Source organism: Helianthus annuus, chromosome 16, assembly GCF_002127325.2.
Source record: "Helianthus annuus cultivar XRQ/B chromosome 16, HanXRQr2.0-SUNRISE, whole genome shotgun sequence".
NCBI lineage: Eukaryota > Viridiplantae > Streptophyta > Magnoliopsida > Asterales > Asteraceae > Helianthus > Helianthus annuus.
In genome coordinates, this window is record NC_035448.2 from 114,138,467 (window position 1) to 114,150,888 (window position 12,422).

At 36.8% G+C, this 12,422-nt stretch overlaps 1 long non-coding RNA gene across 1 annotated transcript; it reads left to right on the plus strand.

Annotated features, from left to right (window-relative positions):
- The first annotated feature begins 10,092 nt into the window (after positions 1-10,092).
- On the plus strand, positions 10,093-11,203 carry LOC110917411. The gene is made up of 2 exons (XR_002580551.2): positions 10,093-10,333; positions 10,961-11,203. It is a non-coding gene; the product is annotated as an uncharacterized LOC110917411 (long non-coding RNA).
- Positions 11,204-12,422: the final 1,219 nt, after the last annotated feature.

The following is a 12,422-nucleotide window of genomic DNA, read 5'->3' on the forward strand; positions in this document are numbered from 1 at the left end:
GGATACCCATGAGCTGAGTAGTCCGGTGCTCCCATGTTCCCATGAGCTCCGTCAGGGTAGCGTGCATTATATCTAGCCGACACCACATATGGGTCGCGCTCATAATTGTAGTTGTATTGTGCTTGTGATGGTTCAAACGGGTTGTAAGCCGTTGGACCCGTGTAAGCAGGTATGGGTTGGTCATACCCAAATGGTGGCGAATTTGGTGTAGCTGGTGCGGAGTTCGCCTCCTGTATAGGACTTGAAGGTCCTTCTTCTTGTAGTGGCGGATAGTGGCTACTACTTGAGTGACGAGGGGTGCTGAAGTGGATACCCCCTCCTCCTCGTGTGGACATACGAGCATTTGTCCTCCTACGCCTTGGCGGATCAGGCATTACTGGTTGCGCCGGTGGCGGAGGTGGTGGCGTAACTGCCACAAAGCGTGAATCCTCAGAGGGATCCTGTGGATGTCGCGGTTGTTGTGATGTCTGTTGAGGTGGTGTGTAGTACCACTCATGTCGGTCAAACAACGCTTGGAAACTGTCTGGTCCCTGATAGGGTGTGCCATGGAAGGATGACCCATCAGAGACTTCTATCGGATGCGTGGGCGTACCACGAGCAGGTTCTGTTGGATCAGTATCTTCATCCATATGGTCTTCGGAGAAGTGATCTTGTGGCCCTAATGGAACAAAGCCTGAAGGTTCCTGTATGTAGTCAGCTGGATTAAACTGACCTATGAAGTATGGAGTAGGGTCGTCGTAATTTCGGTGTGATACCGAACGTTGTAGAGGTATGAAGGAAGGTTGTGGGTTGTTGGGATCATTCTCTGAGTTTGGCCCAAAGGAGTGCCGATATGATGGCGTCGAGCTGTGCGAGGTGGAATGCCTCGCGGGTTCGTAAAGGTCTCTTCGTCTTTGTGGTTCTTCGCTCCTTGTCATTGAAGGAGGTCTTGTACCTGACGGTCCAGCTTCGTGATCGTGATGCGTCACGATATCTCCTCTGCCTCTTCTTCCCCTTCCTCTTCCTCGAAATATAACAGGTGGCATTTTTCATGCTTTATAAAACTTTAAATACCAATAATAAAAGAAAAAGACAAAATTGGAATAACAATTCGAATTTGTCCTAAGTTCTTGTCTAGACTCAAGTATGTGCAATTGTGTCATTGAGATTAAACACAATAGGATAGTGTTTAATTCCCTCAATGTTGGCTCTGATACCAACCTGTCACACCCCGATTTCCACGTGTATCACCGGTGGGCCCGGTGGGGGATTACCGTGACGTAGTTGGCAACAATATAGTCAAACCACACAATTATATAAATGCACAGCGGAAGCTTAAAGATAAATATTTACTTCAACCTCTGGTTGTAATATCAAATGTATTACAGAAGTCGAATATATCCACAGCGGATCAAAATAATAATAAAATATTGTTCAATCAGATACGACATCGAGTTTGCGAGACTATTAGTGATGCTTAGGAAGCTATTACCAGCCAATTTCGTATAGTACCTGCACTTAATCTTTTGGGGAAAAAATACGTCAGTTTACACTGGTAAATACATTCAACTGACACATTTGAAAATGTTTATTAAAAATTGATTTGAATGCACAAGGCACAAATTCTTTTATAACTTGGGAAAATTATTAAAATCTTGTGAACGTATTACATGTTCTTTTATGCATTCAGTAGCCCGGATCGTGCCGGGTTAAAGATTAATAGACACACCACATTGCGTAAAACCGTAGTATAGAAACCAACGGCTACGTCTTTTAATTAAATGTCGACAATATATACCGGGTGTACGCCTACACCGGGATGTCGATGGTCGTGGCCATTTCGTAAAATGATGCCAAGGATATCCGGGACAACGGTCATTAACCCCCCAAAGGCTTTCAAGAAACAAAACTGTTTAAATGAGCCGATCACATTATACAAATTAACCACCTCAGCGATGGAAGATATGATGCTCAATCAAGCGGTATTATTATACCGTATCCCAAGCCCGTATAGGGGAAATAAGTTAAAAGTATTTACCTTTGCAAGTATTATTCCTTAATTTGATTAAGTCACCGATAGCTTTTACTGGGCTCCTAATCTGGAACAAAGGTTTTAATTAACCTCTTAGAATCCTAACGGGTCTTTATATTGGCCGTAGCCTAGACCGGTTGGTTCCGGAATATAAATATGGTTTAATCGCGCGAAAAGGCGAAAACCGAGAATGGAATGTGATTCTGCCCCAAACAAGTTTAGAGACTTGTTTTATATGGGTTCAAGGTTCACACTCTGGATTTTGGGGTCCAAATAATATAATTTGACCCGTATCGGCTAATTTATGAAAACTAGTTTCATAAGCCGAACCGTGCGCGCAATAGGCGAAACGTTAACCATGAGAGTCTTACGCTTATTCCTAAGTCAATATGCCTTAAAGAGGTTGTGGTATCAGTAGGATACCTTCCGTGATGCCCGTAACGAGTTTGAGTCAATATTACGCCCCGTAGGGGCTTTTCGGTCATTTTAAAGACTTTTAAAGAGCTTTTCGAGTTCTACAGGAAATCTGAGTTTCCCGAACAGTTTATAAAGTCTAAAATACTTTATTTATTATTTAAAATCAGTAGCAACTAGAATCGGGTCAAAAGACCTTGTAGAACTCAAGTTTTGGCCGAAAAGGGCATATTCGGTATTTACCGAACCGTAGCCATAACCGCAGGTTATGAGCAAGGTAAAAATTATTAAAAATCTTTAAAATTCCCAAAATATTATTTTATGACAGTGGGTAAAAGTTTTGGTGACGAAATCTTGGTTTAGATGGGCGTTATGCTAATTGCGCCGTTTATTACAAAAGTTTCTTATAAATGCGCTATTTAGCATAACTCTCATTCTAGACCTCGGATTGACGTGAAACTTTAAGGACATGCTTATAATTTAATAAGCAAGGTTATGGTCCGTTCACGTGTCCGAAATACTCGTTTTATTTTATAAAGGCCGTTACGGTCAACTTTTAGGCGATTAACGGAATTGCGTAAAAGACTCGGACAAATCATGAACCGGTCACAGAGGCTTATACCACCATGTAACCTGGTCCTAAGAGAGTCCTAAGGCATATCTATACCTTACTAAAACGGGTCAGAACTGAAGTCAAAGCAAAAGTCAAACTTTTGCGACATTCGGCTCCGAACCGGGTCAATATAGCAAATGGTCGATTCAAACGAGCGTAAACAAGTTCATATACTTAATATCATGTTTTATGAGTGCCAAAACAGGTTTCATAGCATATACATTACAGATTATGTATAAAACGGCAAAATAGCTTTCTGTTGACTTTTTAAGTGCACGTTTTACTCGACATTTGACATAGTTAGAGTGGTGATCAGAGGGAACCCTTTTAGGGGTTTATTACCCACATAAATACCAACTCATAACTACTTTTGATCCGACAATTCACTGGACCATTTGTGAATTATCGCTATGACAACCGTTAGTTACGACGGTTTGGTTTATAAGCTAAATCTATGGAAATACAAGACCACAATGGATGTGAACGACTTACAGAAGTTGTGTCTTGCTTAGAGAGCAGAGAAGAATGCTTGAGAGCTTCTTAGAATGATCAGTTGAGTGTTTTGAGTTGTGATGAAAGTTATGAACCAAGGATGGCTATTTATAGTGAAACAAAGCACTCAAGATCATTACACAACACCTACAACTGATCATGGATGATGGGCAGGTGTCCCATAGAGCTATGGGTCGAGTATAGGGTGCCCATGCCTCATTTATTGGTGTTTGATCGTTCACAAGCTCAAAAGGCAAGAAAATCCAAGTTTTCTTCATCTGGGCGTCCAATGCGGCCCGCATGGAAGTTTTCCATGCATTTGAACGCGGGTCGCCTGAGATTCAAACTTCAGGCGCGTAAAGGAGGTGGCTCGCGGCCCGCCTCCACTTAACCCAAAACACAACGCGGGTCGCGAGAGGCTTGATTTTCAGGTTTTTAAAAATCTTTTATAATCATTACGAAATCCTGGTAATTAATAACGAAATCTTTCGTAATTATTAACCTGACCTTTCGGGTTTGAAGGGGTAACTTTGCGGTTTGGCCCTCGGTTAATTACAATTAAGGGCCTTGTGTTATTTACCCGCATTATTAAGTCCCTGGTTAATTTATTAATTATTCGGAAAGCCTTAACTTTCACTGTTGATGCTTTTAACCCTTCTTATACGAATTCGTTCATAACTTTCTCGTTTTAAATCGGAACTTCGCGAAATTTATATATTGCATTCTAGTGAGCGTGTTATACTGTTACAAAGCCTTGGGAACGTTAAAGGGTCACTCAGAGGTATAATTAAACATGTTGACACAGTTAACCCCTGTAGCTTGTAATCTCTCACTTTCTTCCGCGTTTCGCTTCCGTACGATCCATGATTTATTCGTTTGAAGGTACAAGCACCATTTAGGGTTACTATACAGTATATCTACCCTTGTTTGACATTTATAACCCTCGAATTTGTATACTTTCAAGGTTTGTCAATATTAGTCCTTTATTTAATATCAATGCCACGTGTAATCAAATGACACGTGTTAACACATCATTGGACACAAAAATTCGAGGTGTTACAAGGAATGACCACCAAAGGAACAGGGACGAGGATCGGGGCCACAATATGCTCAAAGGGCTGATAAGATGATCGTGGACAGGAATGGGAATAACAATGGATCCTCGTCTGAGATACCATCAACTAGCGGTAAATCGTCTCCGAAATCGGGCAGCGCAAAGGGCTGGAAGTCGTCGTCATCGTCCGACATCATCTCCGGGTCACTCTCTGAATCTGACGTGAAGATCTCCGGCTCTGGCATAACCTCATCGTCGGAGACTACTGCCATGGGATCACGGTCGTCGGGCAATCTGCTATCCGATGATGACATAATATCTGCAGCAAACAATCATAATGTATGCACATATATCAATCATTATTGTTTAGCATGTAATCAAGACAATAAATCACGTAATCATGTATGCTCACAACCCTATCTATCCTTCCTAGTCTCCCAAACTAGACCACCTAATCTCCCAGACTAACCTACCCAGTCTCTCAGACTGAATCACCTAGTCTCTCAGACTAAATCACCTAGTATCTCAGACTGAACCACCAGTCTCTCAGACTGAACCACCAGTCTCTCAGACTGAACCATAAACATAAACCTTGAAATGTGTTTCATGTCTTTTGTTTGTAAAAATGTTTGTTTCCCAGGATCTGGGCGTTTCGTGTATGCAACTTTAGAATCATGTATCTCGTCCAGGATTAAGATACACATCCATAACCTACTGACACCGGAAGCCATTCTTTTATTCTTCACTTAACTTGAAACATGCAAACGCCCGCCAGATCCACATCTAATTCCCTGAAATACATGTATTTTGAAAACATCAACAAAAGTTGAGCGAGTTCATGTGTTTGTTTCTGAGTCTGAATAACCTTTGAATTCATTGAAAATATGTATGTATGTATGTTTGTATGTGAAAATGAACAGATCAGTTAATGTGTAGCTAATACATTAAGATGTGTGAACCGGTGTAGGAAGGCTCAATCCTTTACGTATTTCGCACCGGGCCTCCCGGCTGGAATGACATAGTCACCACATGAGCCAACTCGCGGACTCATGGACGGGGCTCGCAACACCCAAATAGATCTATCACTCATGCCCCTCGGTCCTTCTAAAGGATTAATGGTCTCAAGATAACGCCTACCCTTTCACATGATCTAACAGTTCAATTCATTTGTAAATCATTTGTAATCGTAATCATTTGTAACATGTCTTCACCCCGAAGTCATAAAACGAAAACAGTTAAAAGAAAAGGGGGACATGAACTCACAGTCTTGCGTCTTTAGTCACAGTAACTCAAGCTTCTTCAATCAACACGACTACCTACAACGTACTAATGTCTATTAGACGAACGGGTCGTGCCTTGACTTAGTGTTAATGTTTTTGAGTTAAGTTCTTTGTATCTTCAACATTATTCCGAGTTATATAATTATTTGTTAAAATAATTAATATTTTAACTTAAATTATATTTATTAAATTTTTAAAAAACTTGTTAAAACAATATATTTTATCTTAATACTTCTCAAATATTTAAATATGTATATCCTTCCCAAGGATGGGTATATTTGTATTCGTGTGTTTGTATTTCTTATACTTGTACATTTTTGCCATGTATCGGTGTCGTATTCCGGTGTGTCATTATACGTACGAGAATACGTATTTCTATTGTGTTTATCAAGTATCCTTATACTAAATTTTATATCAACTTTTCCGAAATATTATTTCTAATAAGGATTCATATATATATATATTTCCCAAAATATATATTTTAAGGGATAGTACTTAGAAAAATTATTTATAATTTTTCCTTTGGCAAAGACATTTGTGTTTTCATATAAGTCCCAAAAATCATATATTTTTAAGTCCAACTTAGAAAATATACATAAACTCATTTTTATCCAAAAAAATAATGTATTTCAAGTTTACTTAAGAAAATATATATTTTCCCAAAATGATATACCTTCTAATAATTCCAAGAAAATATATTTTTACTTCCCAAAATAATATATTTTCTCCTTGTAAAAAATATGATAATAGTTTGTAATAATTGTAAAAAAAATCATATTTTTGTTCCTTAGATGTCCAATATTGTTTACCAAAAATATACTTATGAGTAAGTTTTCCGGAATATTTTGCAAGTTACATTCTCTTGTTCGGTATCACCAATATTTTGTGTAACTTGTATATTTATTCCTTGAGATTTTTGGTAATATTTTGGATTTTAATTTCCTTGGTATTTTGATGAGTTATATTATTTTATGTCCTAAAATAATATAACTAATACACAAAGTATACAAATAATCACACACATGGTGTCTTCTAAATATATATATTTCCTAAATACATATTTAGTCACTTTTATTTATAAAAACCAACCTCCATTATAAGTAATTTTTGTAACAAAATTTATGGCAAAGTTTATGTGAAAACTCATAGTTTAAAATACACTTGTAAGTGTATGTTTATAAATATTTTTCTAAGTGTTTAGATTTTTAGAAAATTTGCCATAGTTTCCCCTAAAAATGGAGGTTTCCATGCTTTCAAGCATATCATTTTCTTTTGTAAAAATCATCACAATCAATTCACAATCATCAACAAACAATCTTTACTTACCAATTTTGCCAAAATCATGCATTCTCAACTACTTCATGAACTTGAATATTTGTAAAATTTGTAGTAACTTACTAGTGTTCTTAGTAAGTCTTGTTACCCGTTAAAATGTGATAAGTTCTTTAAAAACTTTACTTTTAAAGAAGTTACATGTTTACAACTTCAAATCATATTTTCTAAAAATATTTCTTTATGTATTCTTCTTGTTACACAAGTGTTTCTACACTTGTTTAACCACTAAAAATTGAGACTTGTTTATGTAAGAACCAAGTTTTAACAAAACTTATATTTTTAACTTGGTTTCTTTAGAAATCCTTCATGAAATTCTTAGATCCATATGATTACAACTTACTTGATCATGGTTTTTCAAGAAAACATTATTTTTCTTCAAGTTCATGCTTTAAGTGTGGATGATCCATCATCCTACAACAATTTCTTCTCTTACATCTTGCTAGATTATGTTTTTAATCATGATCTTGCAAGATCTTATGATGATCAACATCATTTCTACAAACAATCAATGATTAACAAGCATAACAACTTATATTCATCAAGATATCTTCATTAAACAAGCTTATGTTTATGTTTACTTCTTATGATCTTTAGTGTTCTTGATGTTCTTGATTATGATTCATCTTTAACCACTTAAAATGGAAGTAAAATAGATAGATCAAGGTTCTTACCACTAGCACAAGGCTAGGGATGATTCAAGTGAAGAAATGAAGAGGATAAAAGAAAACAAGAGAGGTCCTTCAAGATCCAAAGCCTCCAAGCTTACTTGTCTTGCTTCTAGCACCCTTGTATGCACTTCGAATGGTTGAAGAAGATTGGATGATGATGGATGTGTGTGAGTGTGTGTTCGGCCGAGAGGGAGCAAGGGAGGAGGAAGAGTTGTGTATGTTTTGTGTGTGGAAGTAAATGAGCTTATGATCATAAGGTTTCTACTTATAACCATTTAACCATCTTAACCCTTGAACAATATGCTCACAACTAGGGAACAAGATCCATTTTTTATTGAAACAAATTCAAGAGTGGGACCCATGTTGGGGCCGTCCACTAGGTGGGGGGGGTCTAGCTTAGGTGCTAACAAGGTTAATTACAATGTAGTTCATTTTCAAGTGTTAGTTACATGTTTTGGTTATTAGATATTTTTAGGAAGTGTTTTGGTGTTCGGGGATCATAACTAGCTTGGTAGTGTTAAAACAATGCTTCTAGTGTAAATTTGATGTTTCGGGTAGTGTCCGGTTGTTTTGTTAGATACTGGTTCGTTAAAGTGATAAATTATACAGTTTAGTGTGCTTTATGTACCCTTTTGTGACACTTTGGATTCCCGACACTTAGAAAAGCATTCAGGACCATTTAACCATTTTTCTGCATGATAAAAGTATGTTAAAATGGTGATTTTGCTGAATTTCTGCAGAATTCTGCACTTTATGTGAGTTTTAGGCACTTTCCGGCACTTAAACTATCCCTAGGAAGGCAGTTTTGTGATCCTCACTTTCCTACACACTATACTAGTGTCATACTTAATTTCTGGCTCATACTGGGTCTCAAAACACTGTCTGTCTATGTGCTGAGTTTTGTCAGAAATTTCCTGATTTATCAGATAATTGTGCTAACTGTACTTAATGCATCATTGGAGGCAATATAGCTTTCATGCAATATTGGTATGATATTAAACAATGTATGATGCACATGTACGTATATGGCAGAAATCAGAAAGCAGTTAATTGTAATTCAGCACAGTCATTAAGCACTAGTCTTGGTTAATTAATTGTACGGATACCTAGATTTGTGGCAGTTGTCACATCTATTTACATTAATGAAATTACCAACTTCATCAGAACGTATAAAAAAACCATTTCAATTTCTTGTATGAGCATATACCCAACTTATAATATGTTCAAGTACCTTGCTTCTACTATCCAATATGATGATTCTAACATGATTATATCATAAATTTCATCATATTAGTAAAACCCGCTTATCTAAGTGTGGTAATTCATCTAGGCATTCAAATCATGGCAACATATGTATAATTCACACTTAGGGTTTTGTTCCTAAGCAAGTACACATCATAATTTAGCCATAACCTCTATGATTCACACCTAATTCGCAAATTATGATGTTTCTTCATAATTCACAACTTCACAAATCATCGAAATTCTACATACCTTATGATCCCCAAGCTTAGGTGATCACGAATTTGTGTTCATGCATCTGATTAGGGCTAGATTTGACCTTCAATTTGTTAATTTTGGGTGAACTAGGGTTTCACCCATTTTGGTCTCCTTTTGATCGATCCAGAACACACACTTGGTGTGTATGTTTTGTTTTAGAGTTTTCTTTTAATAATTAAACTTCCAAATTTTTCCCACTTTGGTCCTTTATGTTTGGTTAGTTATTTAAGTAGGTCACAAACTAGTTAATTCCAACAATATTTCTTCTTACTAACTAGGTTAAACATTCCTAGTTAATTTAATGGGTTCGGAAAGTTATAACCTATTTTATTTTAAGTCCCGTTAACTCTGGCCTTTTATATACTTTGTTTTCTCAAAGTATTTATCATTCTTTTAATTAATATTAGGTTTATTTATTTAAACCTTACTATTTACCAGGTAAATTTTCACCACTAACGGTATTTTTACCTAGGGGTGTTCAAAAAAATCCGAACCCGAAACCGAATCCGAAATATCCGAAATTCCGAATCCGAATAATCCGAATTTTCGGATATCCGAAGATTCGGATATCCGAAACTCGGATATCTGAAAACTCGGATTCGGATTCGGATATCGATTTTGAAAAGTTTCGGATATTTCGGATATCCGATATCCGAATACTAAATAATGCTAATTTTTTATTATTTTATATATAAAATATAAATACCCTCCTTATTTCCTTGTAAACCCTAGATCTAAATTTGACTCTCACACCAGATGCCTCTCCAACTCTCTTCCTTAGATCTGAATCTCAGTCCAGCGATCTTAATCGTCACTTCCTTGTAAGCCCTAAATCTCGTTGATCTGAACCAGTACTTCGTCGATCTCGTTGATTCATGACGGCGAGTGGAGAGAAGTCATCATCATCGACGATAGTTAAGAGGAATCACATCGCCGGCAACCGAACTCATCATCGCCGATTCGCCGGTATTACCTCACTTTATTCTATTTGTTTTAGCTTTTTTTATTTTTATTTCTACTTATCTATCGCTGATAAAGCTTGAGCCAAATAATCTGTTTATTTTACAAAAGTGAAAAGTGGAAGAATGTTGTTGACTGAGTTCACTAATTTGCATCAACCATTTCAAAAGTGAAAAGTGGAAGAATGTTAGAACTGCATGGTTAATTGCTGTTATAAATATTCTGTTTCTTTCAATCTAAGTTTCATTGTGTGGTTATTTGAGTCAACAAGGTGTGTTGTTGATTTTATATAAGTTGCAACCAACTGTTTTGTTTATTTTTATCATTCAGATGCTAATAGGTAATAATAGTAATAAGTTATATAAGGTGGTTATTTGTTTTTTTTCCATTGTTTCTTTGGTAGAAGTTTCAACTTTCAAGTATATGTAAAAATTAGAGATTGGCGTTTTTTTAATCGAAATAATAACAGTAATAAGTTTTAGATTACATCAGCTTACCTTTTTGGTATTCGACTATTCGCTTATCAGCTTTCGTAGTTCTAAAGATTTGATTATTAGATTTTTTAGTCCACTGTGTAATTTCAGAAAAATGGCAGCCATAAACTGAGAAACTTTTGTTTTTAATTTGTTACAGATTGTTTCCAATGGACACTCCTAATGCAAGCAACTCCGATTGGATTTTGGGCTATCTTAATTGGAAGATTATGTCTTTAATTTCGAACTACGAATTGTCTTTATTTGCCTTTTTTGAACATCTTAGATTCTTAGTATTTGGTTTGTATTAAGACTTTAATTTGACTAGACTTGAATTTGGGAGATGATTTGTTACTGTTGGGAGATGTACTGTTGTAGTATTATTAAGACTTGAATTTGATTTTTTTTTGTTTTAAAATTCGGATATCCTTTTCACTATCCGAACGGATATCCGAATTTCGGATATCCGAATTTTGGATATCCGAATTTTCGGATACGGATTCGGATAGTGATATTGAGTATCCGAAATTTTTGGATATTCGAAATTCGGATATCCGAATTTTTGGATATCCGGTTTTGAACACCCCTATTTTTACCTGTCATTAATATTAACGTGGTTTGATTACCAAACCCGTTTTTAGGATGTTACACATTTCACCCTTTTCCACATTCTTTTTTCACCAATCATTTTTCCACCTCATCAATCCACCTACTTTAACCAATCGTATTTCACCCTTTTCGACCTTCTCCACCTATAAATACCAACCTCCTTCTGCCATTGTCTTCACACCATTCTTCTCTCCATCTCTCTAATGTGACACGGTCTCGTGCTGCACGGTCCCGTGCTGCATCATGTGACACGGTCCCGTGCTGCATCATCACCACGGAAATGTTATCTTAAGAAATTTTATTTTAGTTAAATGTGTTTTTTTATATTTTTCTGGATGTAAATAACTTAAAATAATGTTTTAATGTAGTAGATTTGCAAAACCTTGAGCTAAAAATCAAGCTTTTGACCCTCCAATTGAAGTATTTTGAGCTTGAAGCTTCAAGCTTCAATGGAGGTTTGGTCGAAGGAAAAAGAGGAAAAGATTATAAGAAGCAAAGACAAGAAGGTTGTAGAAAACTTTTTTAAGAACATACCTTTCTGGGTATGTGTGCAAGATCTGCAAGATCTTGATCTTTTTGGAATGGCTCCAAACATTCTCCTCAAGGCTGACTTTATAGACAGTGACAACACATCGACACGGCCTCGTGCCTGGGTAACACAGCCCTGTGTTGCCTGCATGGGTCAGAGGATGTTGTCCGTTAGTGAGACACGGCCCATGTCAAGATTGACACGGCCCATGTCAAGATTGACACGGCCCCGTGTTGAAAAATATGAGAGGCACGGCCCCGTGTTTATCCAACACGCCCCATGTTTAGAAGAAAATTGGACACGGCCCCGTGTTCAAGGAATACGACCCCGTGTTTCAGGGTATTTATGAAGTTTTATCTAGGGTTTTTTAAAGAAATGTCCTTTATCGGGTGGTTACTTATTGGTTGGAACAACACCATATTGTCGGATGTACCTTAGGCTCCGGCGAGAGGTACAAAAACGCAAGAGGTTGTCGGAAAGATAG